Source organism: Apodemus sylvaticus, chromosome 16 (assembly GCF_947179515.1).
Source record: "Apodemus sylvaticus chromosome 16, mApoSyl1.1, whole genome shotgun sequence".
In the NCBI taxonomy this organism is placed as follows: Eukaryota; Metazoa; Chordata; class Mammalia; order Rodentia; family Muridae; genus Apodemus; species Apodemus sylvaticus.
Genome location: NC_067487.1, coordinates 40,094,939 through 40,108,435, shown reverse-complemented (window position 1 = coordinate 40,108,435; position 13,497 = coordinate 40,094,939). Strand labels below are relative to the sequence as shown.

Genomic DNA, 13,497 nt, shown 5'->3' with positions numbered 1-13,497 from the left:
TTGGGAGCTTTTAAATGTTTGTCTTACATGTTGATAAATCTTTTAGTATATCTAAGCCAGAGGTAAACTGTGATGTGTATATTAATCGTTCATAGGCACTGGGTGGGGCGGTGGTGGCACATGCCTTTAGTCCCAGCACTTGGGAGGCAGAGGCAGGTGGATTTCTGAGTTCGAGGCCAGCCTGGTCTACAAAGTGAGTTCCAGGACAGCCAGGGCTACACAGAGAAACCCTGTCTCGAAAAAACAAAATAAACAAACAAAAATCGTTCATAGGCAATACTACAACAAAACTGATTTATTTTCAAGATTTACTTATTTATGTATCTTATGTTTACAGGCAAATGTCTTTGATTCGAGAGTCCAGGGTGCTGGGGTGGGTAGCAAACTCCACCACTGCTGGGAAGATTAGGATGGGCTAATCAACTACAGCTACAATAATGTAACTATTTCATAGTCTGAAAAAAAATCATTATAATTAAAATATATTTCCCTTTATTTCATATCCTGTATAGTTCTCCTCTGTCATATGGGCTTAACATGTTTTCTTGAGGAGTGATGCCAGATTTAGCTTACTTACTACCTTGTATCAACAGGTAGAGTTGATAAGTCAACATTGATAAGTTTATCGATACTCTCAACTGATACCTACTTTAAGATTGCTGCTTGCTATATTTTGCCTGAATTCAATAACATAAGGCCATTTTACTGACTGTGAATCTAACTCAGTGGCAGAGCATTTGCCTGTCACAGAGTCCTTGGCACTGCCAGAGAAAACATTGAGAGTGTATTCTCTTCTAGCTGGAGGTAGGTATGAATAAAATTATCCCAGCTCTATTTTCCACATTAAGTGCCTTATTATATGAAAAACCTACATCTATGTGACTATTTCTTCCACCCCTGTTTCCCCATCTGTTATTCTCAAGAGACGTGGCGTATGAAGCCTGAGGAGAGGGGAATGGATTGGCGATGACTGTATTTGTTTCTGTCCCATGGTGGAGACTCCTAAGTCCTCACATGCCATTTCTGATGCAGTTTGCCTACCTCTCCCTCCATGATCAGAGTGTGGACTGCAGGGCAGAGGGACCACTGCCAGCTTCCTGACAAAAGCCAGGTGTGTTAATAGAATGCAGCATTTGTGAGAGAACAGAACAGTTGTCAAAGGACAAAGGAAGAGACTCATCTTCCAAAACCCAGCAAGGCAGGGGTGTATAAGTAAGTCCTGTGGTCTCTCCCACTGACTTTCCAGCCATGGCCTTTGTGCTGAGTACAAACTCAACTCCTCCCTGTCCTGACTCAGCTCTCAGGCTCCACCCAGTCCTCCATTGTGGTCCTGAGTCTGTGCCTCCAGCCTTAAGGTCCTAATGTCTCTTTTAGTTTGGAGAGAGTGTAAGTAGGACTCAATAGACAGTGATGGCTCACTTGCATTGCCCAGCATGCAAGGCTTTGCTGATCTTCTCTAAGTGAGGCACGACAGAGAACTTCTCCAGGTGTCCTGCTTGGCCCTGGTCACTCCCACTGACTCGTGCTGACTCGGCGGAGGCCTGGCTGCTTCTGCTGGATTCTGCTGATTTATGTTTGGTATCCTGACACTGCTGAACTGGACTGTTGGTATCCTCACAACAGAGACTGAAATTGTCCCCAAAACTACTTCCAAACAGGTCCACACCCCCTATTTACCATCTTTTCTCCCTACCTTTGGATGGTGGGCAAGAAGGAGTGGAGCTGGGAAAAAGGGCAAATGGACCCTTTTTCCTTCTGGCTAGAATTCCAAATGTGGTTTCTGCTCTGGGCGGGCGAGCCCGCTACCAATGTGGAAAAGCTGACAGGCACACTAACCACGGACTTCTCCAGGACATGAAGGCTGGGCTGAAACCCGCACGGTGCCAGTGAGGTGCCATCAGGCCGCTATCTATGACTGCTTGCCCACTGGACAAGTGCATTCCAGCTGATAACAGGGAGGCTTCCTCAGAAAAGATGGCTATGGAGAGGCCAGCAGACAGGGCAGAGCTTTAGTGCCTAGGACAACAACTTCCCTGAATCGCAAAAGCCTAAAGCCAGACCTGCCTTCCCATTGGAGGTAGAATCACAGTTGCCCCATCTCAGGCCTTTTCGTGAATTTGAAAAATAGGCGATCCCAGCTGCAATCAGTGCCTTCGAAAATGGGAGGACACCACCCAGAAGTTCCCTTTGAAATTATTTGTTACAAGATTAAGAAATGGCACGGAGCAATGAAGGCAAATCTTGTGTTTAATTTTGGAAGCAGGGAGCTGCCCTGAAGATAGTTGGCTTCTGGGGCTGGAGAGGTTTAGGCACAGATCCTGTTTGGCTCAGACCTTGCTCTAAGTTGCCAGAAAGGTGCCTGCTGCTCTCTAAGGCTCCCTGCTGCCAAAGGCCAGAAGGCAGCAGCCACAGAGCAGGCAGATAAGCAAGCAGTGATTACACCCAGGAGTCCTGACAAATCCTGAGTCTATCCTGGTCTCTGGTGATCAGTTGCTGAGCTCACTGGGGAATTCCTGCCACAGGTTGCAGGGTCCTGTGCATCCTCCCCATGGTGAGGCATCTGGAACAGGACCTGGGCTACAGGTCTCCACTGGGAATCATTCTCCTGCAGCATCCTCCCAGGTTCCCAGAGTTGCAGGTTTCTCTGGCTGTGAAATGGTTTGAACTACAGGTGCCTTTCAATGCTGCCTGACTGTGAGTCCATGGGACTTAAAGGTTGGCCAGACCTAGCCAGGGAGCAAGCAAAGGATATTGACTCTGCAGGGAATCTTAGTCAGCAGGGCACCTGCTGCTGGGATCCTAGCATTCAGTAATGCAGGGGATTAACCTGGCCCAGCAATTCTGGCTTGCTTAGGGGAAGCCCTATTTTAAGTGATTGGATGTATGTCTTCTCACTGACAAAGGTGGCACGGATGGAAACTTTATAGATATTTTACTTTTGAGCCTGCTACTATTTCTATTAGACAGGCTCTGAAGGGAGCATCACCAACTGACCATCATGCTGCCCACAGGCAGGATGCTGGACTGACAGGAGAGCATCCCAGAGCCAGGGTGAGATGTCAGGATTCACTCAGAGATTCCCACAGACCCTACAAGAGGACCCTGTCCTTCCGCAGACTTGAGCACTGCAGAGGGGCTTTGCTCTGCTCTCCTCTCTCCCCTCAACTCCTTGTTTTATGTGCTCTAAAAAGAACTCTGGCCTTTGTCACTTATTTTCTATATTGTGGATTTGTAAACACCAGGATTCAGGGTCCTTTGATTGCCTCCCATGCCTCTTTCAGGATTGTGAAGACCACCCACAGATGGGGTGCAGAAGGCTCAGTGTCATCCATCCCAGGGAACACACTGCTGATGTCCTTGTGTGCCTGGATCTAGAGCTATCTTTTTGGCTCTTGTGTGTGAAGAAGCTGTCTTGGGATTCTGCACCAGTGGCTCCTGGCCTCCTCCAGTCCTGCCCTGAGCAGACCTAGAGCCATGACTTTCTGCCCTTCATATCTCTGACTTAGAAGACCTCTGGTTTGACAGTCCCTCAAGAAACTGCTTTCCAGTCTTGCTGTCTGCTTCCCTGTAAATATGACTGCAGTCCAGTATACCCTGAAGCCCAGCTATCCAGCAGATCCCTGCCTGCCTTCTATGCAGACACAGAGACTAGAGGATGGAAATGTTGTGCATTCATCTCAAAGGTAGGACATAAAATGTGACAGAAACAGGGGCTGGGGACTGGGCAGGTGGAGAGGAGAGTCTGTTTCCCCCTAACAATCTCTCTGTTGGGAATATAAAATTAGCATCTGGTCAGGACTCCAGGTAAAGGATTTCCAAGCAGGACACTGTGACATGTGCCTTTAATCTCAGCAGGAGGGAGGCAGAGGCAGGGAGATCTTTGACTTGGTGGTCACCTTGGTCTACAAAGTGATTTTCAGGTGTGGGGAAAGACAGGAGAAATGCCCAGATGGCCATGCAAATGAATGGAAATCTGCAGTTGATAGGGGTGAGGTGGTGGTGGCTATCTCCAGGATGATACCTGGCCTGGGACAAGGGAGGTGCTCAAGCATCAATGGGGGTGACCGTAGCTGTGTCTCACTACATTGGGAATATGGAACCTGAAGCGACCACTTCCTGTATCCAGACAGGAACCCCAGTGGCACAATAGAGACACCAACCCACCCATGTTTTCTCTCTGCTTTCATAGAGTTTTTGGTCCCCACGTCTTTCCCTTCCCCATCTTTGTTGTGGGCTAGGTAAACCAGCAGTTGCCCATAGCCACCAGGGTTCACACCTCTCTTCCCTAGGCAGAATATATATATATATATATATATATATATAAAGCAGCGCTGTCTGTCTGTCTGGCCAGGCTGTGCCTCATGACACCCAAGCTGCTGAGCAGGCTCTGCTTTCCTCTACTGTGTAATTGGGGAAAATGGACACAAAGAAAGCACATCAGAGGGTGACAAACAAGGTTCTTCCTGGTGTCTGTACACTTTATACCAAGAATCGAATTTGTAGTCTGTGAGCGTGAAAGAGGCTTTGAATGCCTTGGCTAAATTAATGACAAAGTCATTAGGTAGATAGATAGATAGATAGATAGATGAATAGATAGATGGATAGATAGATGGATAGATGGAGACATAGACAGAGACACAGACATGGACATAGATATAGACATAGACAGAGACAGGGAGTCGGACACGGACACAGACATAGACATAGATATAAAACACCCTCTGGCCTCTGCCTTGCTATCTGGCCTCAGAAGAGTTCTCCTCTGTGAGCTTCTCTTGGGGGAGGCTCTCCCCAGTCTGGTGGCAGGCTTGCTCTGAGAAATAGATTCTGGCAGAGCACAGAGTGAGCTCACTGCCTGTCTTCTTTCCTGGATGCCACAAGCCAAAGGCTTGGTCGCGGAGGAGAACCCTGGGCAGCACCCTACAGGCTTGTACTGCTGCAGTCCCTTCTTACAAGACAGGGTCCCCAGGCCAAGCGCCTCAGTCAGCACCCCAAGAACTCTTACTCCAGATGCCATGGCTAGCGCGGTGGCTCTGTCCTGCAAGCTGTGGAGAAGATGTCCGCTTCTGTCAGGCCTCCTGTTTGCCCAGTGCTTTCCTGCCCACTGTCTGCTGCTCTTCAGTGTTTGGCACCAGGGAGCCTTAGAGAACAGAGGGCACCTTTGGGCTGCTGCTCAGACACCTTCATATCAAATAAAAACGCACTGACGACAGCCTCTGGTGTCCTGGCCAGAGTTTTATTCTCGTGTTGTAAAATGTTCTATTCAGCACAGTCTCTCTCAAGCACAGTACAGCCACCCAGGCAGACTCTGTGGTAATTTTCTTAAACATTGTAACTGGAATTGATTCTTGTGGCATCACAACATATCCAAGACAGCAAAACTGGTCCTGAAAGAAACAATGCAAGATGTGATTTCTGGGAGTCCTAGTAGTAACATCCATAGAATCGTCCTAGTGGAAACAGTCCTCGGTGTGCTGAGACCAGAGGCTTGGATACATGAATCAGACATCAGACCTGAGCTCCATAACAATCTCACGCCAGAAGCAACACTTGATTTTTTATTTATTTTATTTTTACTGAGGGGCCAAAAATATTCTTTAGGGAAAGGACCATCCGTACCTTTGGCAAATGATCCTTGGGAAGCTGGGTGGCAACAAGTATAGTGCTCCTAGATTCCTCTCTGTCACCCTATAAGGGACAGCAACTGAGAAGTACCCAAGACCTTCCTGTGACACCAGAAGGAACTTATAAGGCTGATAGGGAAGGGGAAAAAAGCCAAAACACTCCAGGACACCTTCACTTGCCAGATAGGACTCTGGTCGCTAAGGAAGCAGCGCCACCAACTGGCAAGTGGAACATCATGAAACTGAAAACCTTAGATTCTCAGAGGCTGAAGTACAAATAACAGTCAGCTTGGGGGGAGGTGTTTGTTCATCCTTGCTGGCCAGTGGAGGAAGGCACTGACACTACTCTGAGATTCCTTCTCTTCCCAGTCACAATGACAATGGTGGTCCTCAAGAAAGCAACGGAGAGCCAGTGCTGGAGAGGCCGTGAGGTCCTGACCATTGGGTTTCGTGGAAAGACCTGGAAGACGGAAAAAGAGGAGCAAACATAACATTTCAGTTAAAAATACCAAGATTTAAAAACTCAGTTTTTTATATTCAGAGTAAATCGGTGTGTGTGTGTGTGTGTGTGTCTGTGTTTCTGTCAGTTTCCCTCTCTTTCCCCGCCCCCTCCTCCCTCCCCTCTCTCTGACCAATCAGGCCTTGAATTCACATTGATCTGCCTGACTCTGCACCCTGAGTGCTGGGATATAAGGTTTGCTTTCCCACACCTGGCTCAGAGTAAATCTTTAAGTAAAGCCAGTTCTTTAAGTAAACGCAGGGCACTCTTTTTAAATGGGTTCATTGTTGTTGCAAGAGTCAGCCCTTTTGAGTAAAAGTCCAGCTAGTAAATAAAATGCTATCATTTTCCCCAAATGCCATTTTTTAATTATGCATATCCTTTTAATAAACTGTTGAATTTCATACAACGTTTGCCTTTTGAAGATAGTCCATATTTTGAAGAAAACTGACTCTAAGCACGTCATACTAGGCTTTTAATCCTTGACAAAAGTCTCCTGGAATCTGACGATGTTCTCGCTGCTTCACGTTTAGCTTTCTGTGCTTTCCCTGAAATAGAGCTATGGTAGCCGAAGGCAACGTTTCTATTTGTTGTAAAACTGCAGAAATTAAACCGTGCCAGCGACGTTTTCTTAGCCCAGCAGGTGTCCTTCCCCTTTGCTGAAGGGACCACCTCAGCCCTGGGCAGCAAGGAGGCAGCCAGAGCTGGCTTCTGGAGTTCTCTAGGTGTTTATTCCAGGGCCTGGCCATGGAACAGAGGAACTAGGGTCCCTAAATCCAGATCAGCCCTGGGCCAACGCGAGGCTGGCTTCGCGGGCAGCAGGCTCAGTCCTCCCCACAGCCTCCCGCCAGAGCCCCCTCGCTGAGTGTGGACCCTTTAGGTGCTTTTGGATTTGCGGAGGTCAGCTTTGTCTTGCCTTTCCTTGGTTGACAGGTTCACTGACAAAAATTTGGTTCATTTTCGCAGCCAAATTGGTTTCGATGGTCTCTAGGTTTTAGCAGCGATATTAATTCTACCGTTTCCTTTGTGCTTTTTGCGAGTTTTTGTATTTTCGTCCTCCTGGCCGCCAGGCTTCCTGTTTCCTCTTTCAGGGGCCACGTTTGATTTTGGGTGTTTAGCAACGATATAAATTATGCCGGTTTCTCTGTGCTCTTTGCGAGTTTTGGTGTTTTCTTTCTTGCCTGCCTGGCTCCCTGTTTCCTCTTTCGCTGCCAAGTTTGTTTTCGGGTTTTTCATAACGATATAAATTATGCTGTTTTCTCTGTGCTTTTTGCGAGAGTTTGTTTTTCTTCCTCTTGGCTGACAGTCTCCCTGTTTCCTTTCTCGGGGCCAAATTTGTTTTCCGTAACGACATAAAAATTATATCGTTTTCTCTGAGAGTTTTTTGTTTGTTTTGGTTTGGTTTTTGGCGGGCTTTGTAAATGCTTAGAAGGTAGAAGGGTTCTGCTCTCCAACCTCCGTGTAGAGGATAAAAAGGCAGAACAGACTGGCAGCCCAAGGCTGAGCCTCATTTTGCCCGAGCTGTTAAGCAAACACAGCCGCCTAAACTCTGTAATACAGAAAAACTGAAACAGAAACCTCAGCAGACTGCTATGTAAAACACTGTGGCTCTAGATAAGTCCTCTTGTTGTGAATGCTGTTTGTGCCATGGAGTCGAACTTCTGGTTCGTGTTCATGGAAAACACTTGGGATGCCTCCAGAGGAACAGCTGCAGAAAGCCAGCCTGGAAAACCTTGTTCTCTTGCTCAATGCCTTGTTTCCTGTCATTTAGAGAGTTCTCATCCAGTGAAGGCAGAGCTTTGCAGGAGGAATCGCTCCTGGGCAGGCGGCCACAGGCAGCAGGCTTGGCGGGCTCGCCATTGGTAATGGATTCCAGCATAGTATAGGGCAAAGCCTGCAGCATTCTGTCCTGGAAGCCAGAAACCAGAGGCGTTGGTGGGAGAGGAAGGCCCCTCCGCAGCAGGAGCCCCTGCGAGAGGGAGCGGAACCTGGTGCTGCATAGCTGGAGAGCCAGAGCTCTGACTGCTATGCCATGGTCAGGGTGGCGGGCCTGAGGGTCCACAGTTGGTGGAGAATCCTCTGTTGGCTTCTCTCAGGCTTCCTGGGCTGGTTTCTTTTCCACCTGCCTTTGAGTCTACGCACCAGGGAGCCTCAGAGAAGAGCAAGTGCCTTCAGTTCCTGCTTCCTGAGAGAGTTGGCTTCCTTAACAAGGGCCTTCTCTTAGAATAAAAATAAAAACACATTGACACTCGCCTCTTTTGTCAATCTTTCCTTTACTTTGTGTTTTAAAAGGTTATGTAGAGAGCAGAACCGGGAAGGCAGTGCAGATCTGTAATCCACCACTCTAGGGTGGTTGCAAATTCTGGGCCAGCCACAGCTGTGCAAGAGACCCTGTGAGACAATTTTCTTAAACATTGCAATTCATGAGGAATTGCAAAGAAGCCAGACTGTCCCATGGGGGGGGGGGGGAACGCTGAGGGGTACTGAGTTTAAAAATATATAATTTCTAAACTATGCAAAAACGTAAGGATGCAATATGGATTATATAAAGAGCTTCACAGATCTAAAGGAACAGAGGCAGCAACACTATGAACCAGGTTGTCAGAAAGATACAAAGACAGGCAGATACAAATGCAGGCAGATTTCTGAGTTCAAGGTGAGCTTGGGACAGACCTAATTTAGGACTAGTAGTGGTCAGAATGGTAATCTCAGGACAAGGTCCCACCCAAATTGACAAAGGCAGGCAGATCTCTGGATTCTTTTGCAATGTTAAAAAAAAAAATGTGTGTTTCCTTTTCCTAAGAATCAAGGGACTGGAGTTACAGGATAATGACTCAAGAATAATCGAAATGGAACCTGGAATAAATAACTGAATTGATATACAAATAAAAAACTGGGCTTTTGGTCTGCATGGGATGAGCTAGCAAAATCCAATAGTTCTTCCTTTTTTAGAATTTTTTATCTAGCAGAGAACTGAGCTGCCTGGAGATCTCTGGGGAGATAAAGCAACTCAAGTTTTTTGTTTTTTTTTTTTTTTTTTTTTTTTTTTTTTTTTCTAACAGGATTTCTGACTGGTCAGAAATCCATGGAGAGCAAACAACTCTTTTAGAAAATTTCAGAGCTCATTTAGAATGTTTTCTAGCGGCTGTCCAGAGAAGGCTGTCTGAAGAGTGAACACAGTGCTTTTAGATGTTTTTTCTGGCTTTCTGATTTTGATGGGAAAACCTAAGAATTACTTTTAGTGTAAAGGCCCATGATTCACCAAAGAATGATACCCCAGACTCAAATAGCATGCAAAAGTGAAAGAGCATTTAATTGTACCAAAGACCAGCACAGCAGGGGCATGGGGGTATCTACCATTTACCAAGATGGAGACACCCAAGTGAGCTCACAGCGCAATTTAAAGAAGATTAGGAGAATTCCTGGGAGGGGTAGTGACCTTTATCTTGACTGGTTGGCTCCTTCTCTAGTATGGGGGTCTTTGGGATTGGCTAGGGCTCTTGGGAACATTTCAGCACCATTGCTGGTGGTGGGGCTGGAAATTGTTGTGGAATCACTGCATTTGTCTCAGGCCAGGTGGCAGGACAGTCTCTGATTGGCTGATCTTTGGCCTGTGGTTTCCTCCAGTAATTGTTGCCTAGTTCTGGGAAACAGAAACTTGGGCCTAGTCTCCTAAACTGCCAGTTTGAAGCCTGTCATGGAGTCAGCCTGGTTCAGTCCTCTCATTCCCCCCCTGAGTAATGGGCCATCTGGAATCCTTGAGATGTTTCTGTGGGTTGATGCTATTGTTTGAGAATCATCAATTGAACGATGGAAATCTGTTCCTTAGCAAACCTAACTAAAGTATTGATTAGGCAGGGACTGCAAGTCAAAGCCAAAATCAGTATGATAAGTGGATCTGTCAAAGCAGAGACAAGGGTGGTCAGCCAAGGAGACCAGTTGAAGAGGGACTCAACAACCCTGAGACTGTTCTCTTTCTATTCTTCTGTCCTGTAATCTCTGATGAAGGCCATGGATTCAATATTATCAAGCCCGCAGTCAATATTATCTTCAGTACCACACCAATTACTCTGGCAGCTAGCATGCTTCTGCAGCATTCTGTGGAAAAAACATAGACATGCCTTCTTTCCCAATATTAAGTCGGGATCATATCATATGTAAATACGTGAATTTTGTCATCTGTGTAATGGATAAGGAAAATATCTGGCCATTGCTGTCTTACAGGCTAAATGGCCTGTGCCACAAACTTCTGACATAAGGCGGGACTGTTAGCCATGCCCTGAGGAAGAACTATCCATTGGTATCTTTTCATGGGTTCCATGAAGTTAATAGAAGGAACACTGAAAGCAAATCTTTGGCAATCCTCAGGGTGCAATGGAATAGTAAAGAAACAATCTTTTAAATCCACCACTATTTTATAATATCCTCTAGAAATAGCCGCGGGAGATGGAAGACCAGGTTGTAAAGCTGCCATGGGTACCATGGTCTCATTAACCTTTCTTAGGTCTTGTAGCAATCTCCATTTAGGCTGGAGTGGGACTAGTGGTTTGTGCAGCAAAGCAGGGAGGATCAGGAGAGCTGGAGTTGCAGTTTCAGGGGATCAACAGGGTGTGGGGTGACCTTCCATTGCTGTCGTGGCACTTGGTCTGGAAGTCTTCTTTGAGGGGACTTCAACTTCAAAACAGAATGTTGTACCCCTGTGTCCACCAGAAAGCCCATGTGTTTCTCCTCCACCTTTAGGGTAACCCAGGGCTCATGGAGGGGGTGGTGGTTGAGCCCTGACACCCTCAGTCATTTAGTTATTCTAATTCCAGAGCCTTTGGCTCTCTGATTCTTCTTAGGGCTCTCAAGCTTCCAATGGCTTTTCCCCTTGCAATAGGCACATTGGTCCCTCGCTAATGGAGGATGGGTTTTTCTTCAGTGGGAGCTGGCTTACCTTTGACCCTTCCACAAGCTAGGTGTTTCAGCTCTCTCTCATCACGGCAGACATTCCACCTTCAGTTTTCAATGCTGAAGCTGGTTTCTATGTGGGTTTGAAGTTGTTAACGTTATAACTCACAAAGCACAGTAACTGAGTTCTGGGCACATTTGTGGTCTTGCATGCAAGAACTTGTGTAATATTATAGCCGGTTTCATTATACTTCACCTGCCTTTAGTGCTATAATTTACATAGCTCTCTAGCTGGTTTGTATCTCTGTTTATGTATGTTAAAATGTTTATTTATTTATTTATTTATTCACTTTATATCCCACTCACTGCCCCCTCCCAATCACCCCCTCCCACAATCCTTCCTCCTTCCATCTGTCCTTCTCCTCTGAGCAGGTGGAGGTTCCCTGTGTATCTCCCCAGCCTGGCACTTCAAGTCTTCGCATGGCTAGGTGTTTCATCTTCCTTTGAGGCCAGACAAGGCAGCCCAGATAGAAGAACATGTCGCATGTATAGGCAACAGCCTCCGTTCCAGTTGTGTGGGACCCTGGTGAAGACCAGGCTGCACACTGGGGATATGGAACCTGAAGAGGCCACCTCCTGTAGCCAGGCAGGAACACCAGTGGAGTGATGCAGATACCAACCCACTCACAGAACTTTCAACCTAAACTTTATCCTGTCTATGTATTTTAACGCTGATTGTTGCAAGATACTGTAGCAGTCTTCTGCTGAACTTAGGTTAATGCAAAATACTTGAGTAACTCAGAGTGGGCTTCAATAGGCTTTGGGGGGATTTAATGGTACAGCTCAAACCACACTGCAGTTAGTTTTTACTTAAGTTTTTCGGTTTTTGACACTGTTACTCCCATGTTACTGTAGGTGGTTTCTTTTGAGGTGTTGCTATTGTTTGCTTTTATTTTGTTTTTGTTTGTTTTAACACTGTAACTCCCACAATGCAGTCTGTCTTTAAGCATGCTCATGGGTTTTAACCCTGTATCTCTGCTGCTGAAGGACGTAGCCAGCTTCTATGCGCAATTACAGGTTTTAGTGCTATAACTTGCATAAGTCTCTATCTGGTTTCTGCCCCTGTTTGTTCTTTTTAACACTGTCACAGGACACTAAGTAGTTTCCATTTGTGTCTATTATTTTGAAGGCAATAACTCTCATAACCCAGAGCAGATTTCCATGTGCTTTGGTGTTTTCCCAACATAAATATTTTTATTGATTTCTTAGGAGTTTCAACATCATGCTCCCCAATTGCACTCACTTCCCAGTCCTTCCATGTCTGCCTGCTTCCCTTGCCCTTGTGATCACCCCAATAATACAAACACATAAACTAAAAACACAATAAAAAAAAAAGAGCCGGGCGGTGGTGGCGCACACCTGTAATCCCAGCACTCTGGGAGGCAGAGGCAGGCGGATTTCTGAGTTCGAGGCCAGCCTGGTCTACAGAGTGAGTTCCAGGACAGCCAGGGCTACACAGAGAAACCCTGTTTCGAAAAAATCAAATCCAAAATAATAATAATAATAATAATAATAATAATAATAAAGTCCCATTTGTGTTATCTATATATTCACCGGAGTGTGGTCAGACTCTCTTTGGCCTCCCCTTAAATAGTCTTTCCCCTCCTGAACCCCTTTGGAAGCCATCCATTGTGGAGAGCTGCACATCAGCACCCTTATCACACGTTTTTAAGAGTTCTCTTAGATATCTTCCTGACTATGCTGTTACATTTTTTTGGCAAGAGGGTTGGGGTGAGGGTAGCAGTGTCACAGAAACCGTCTATGTAACTGTGCATCTGCAGTCATTGATATCATGGCCAAAGTCGCCTCTTTGCTTTTTCTGGTCAGTGGGGGCATGGATGATGGTTGGGCTTCTACTTGGTTTTTGGAGAAAGCACAGACCAGGGGCATGGCCCCAGTTGCAGTAAGAACCCAGATCTGGACGAAGTCCTTGGAGGCAGCCTGGAATACGGACATCAACATGGCGTCAGGTGGCAGTGCAGGCCACTCACATTAATGCGGTCCCCAGCAGTAGTATAGCAGGGTGGCCTATAGACAGCAACCTGGCCTCAGGCTGAAGCACTGACCACAGCCATCAACAGCCACACAGACATCAACACAGGCCCAAGGAACTGTCGGCGATGGCAGCACAGTTTCAAACAGAACAAAAGGTGGGACATTTTCATAAAACATAAGTTCTTCATAAAGAGTCATTTCTTTAGGTAAAAATAGCACTTTCCGATAAAAAGGTATCATCTTCATATTAGTCAATAGGTTTTATGAAGAGTCGACCCTTTCGATGAAAGTCTGACCTGTAACAAAAAGTTGAGCTTTTATGAAAAAGTTTTAGAAAGGCCCAGACTTTCTTACATTGCTTACATTCTTACTTTTCTTGCCAGTTTGAGTTCGTCCATGTATTTTAAAACAAATAAACACACATTAAGG

At 46.1% G+C, this 13,497-nt stretch overlaps 1 long non-coding RNA gene across 1 annotated transcript; it reads left to right on the top strand.

Moving 5' to 3' along the window:
- The first annotated feature begins 351 nt into the window (after nt 1–351).
- On the top strand, nt 352–6,509 carry LOC127666968 (uncharacterized). Its single transcript, XR_007973752.1, has 3 exons — nt 352–1,111; nt 3,282–3,683; nt 5,994–6,509. It is a non-coding gene; the product is annotated as an uncharacterized LOC127666968 (long non-coding RNA).
- Nucleotides 6,510–13,497: the final 6,988 nt, after the last annotated feature.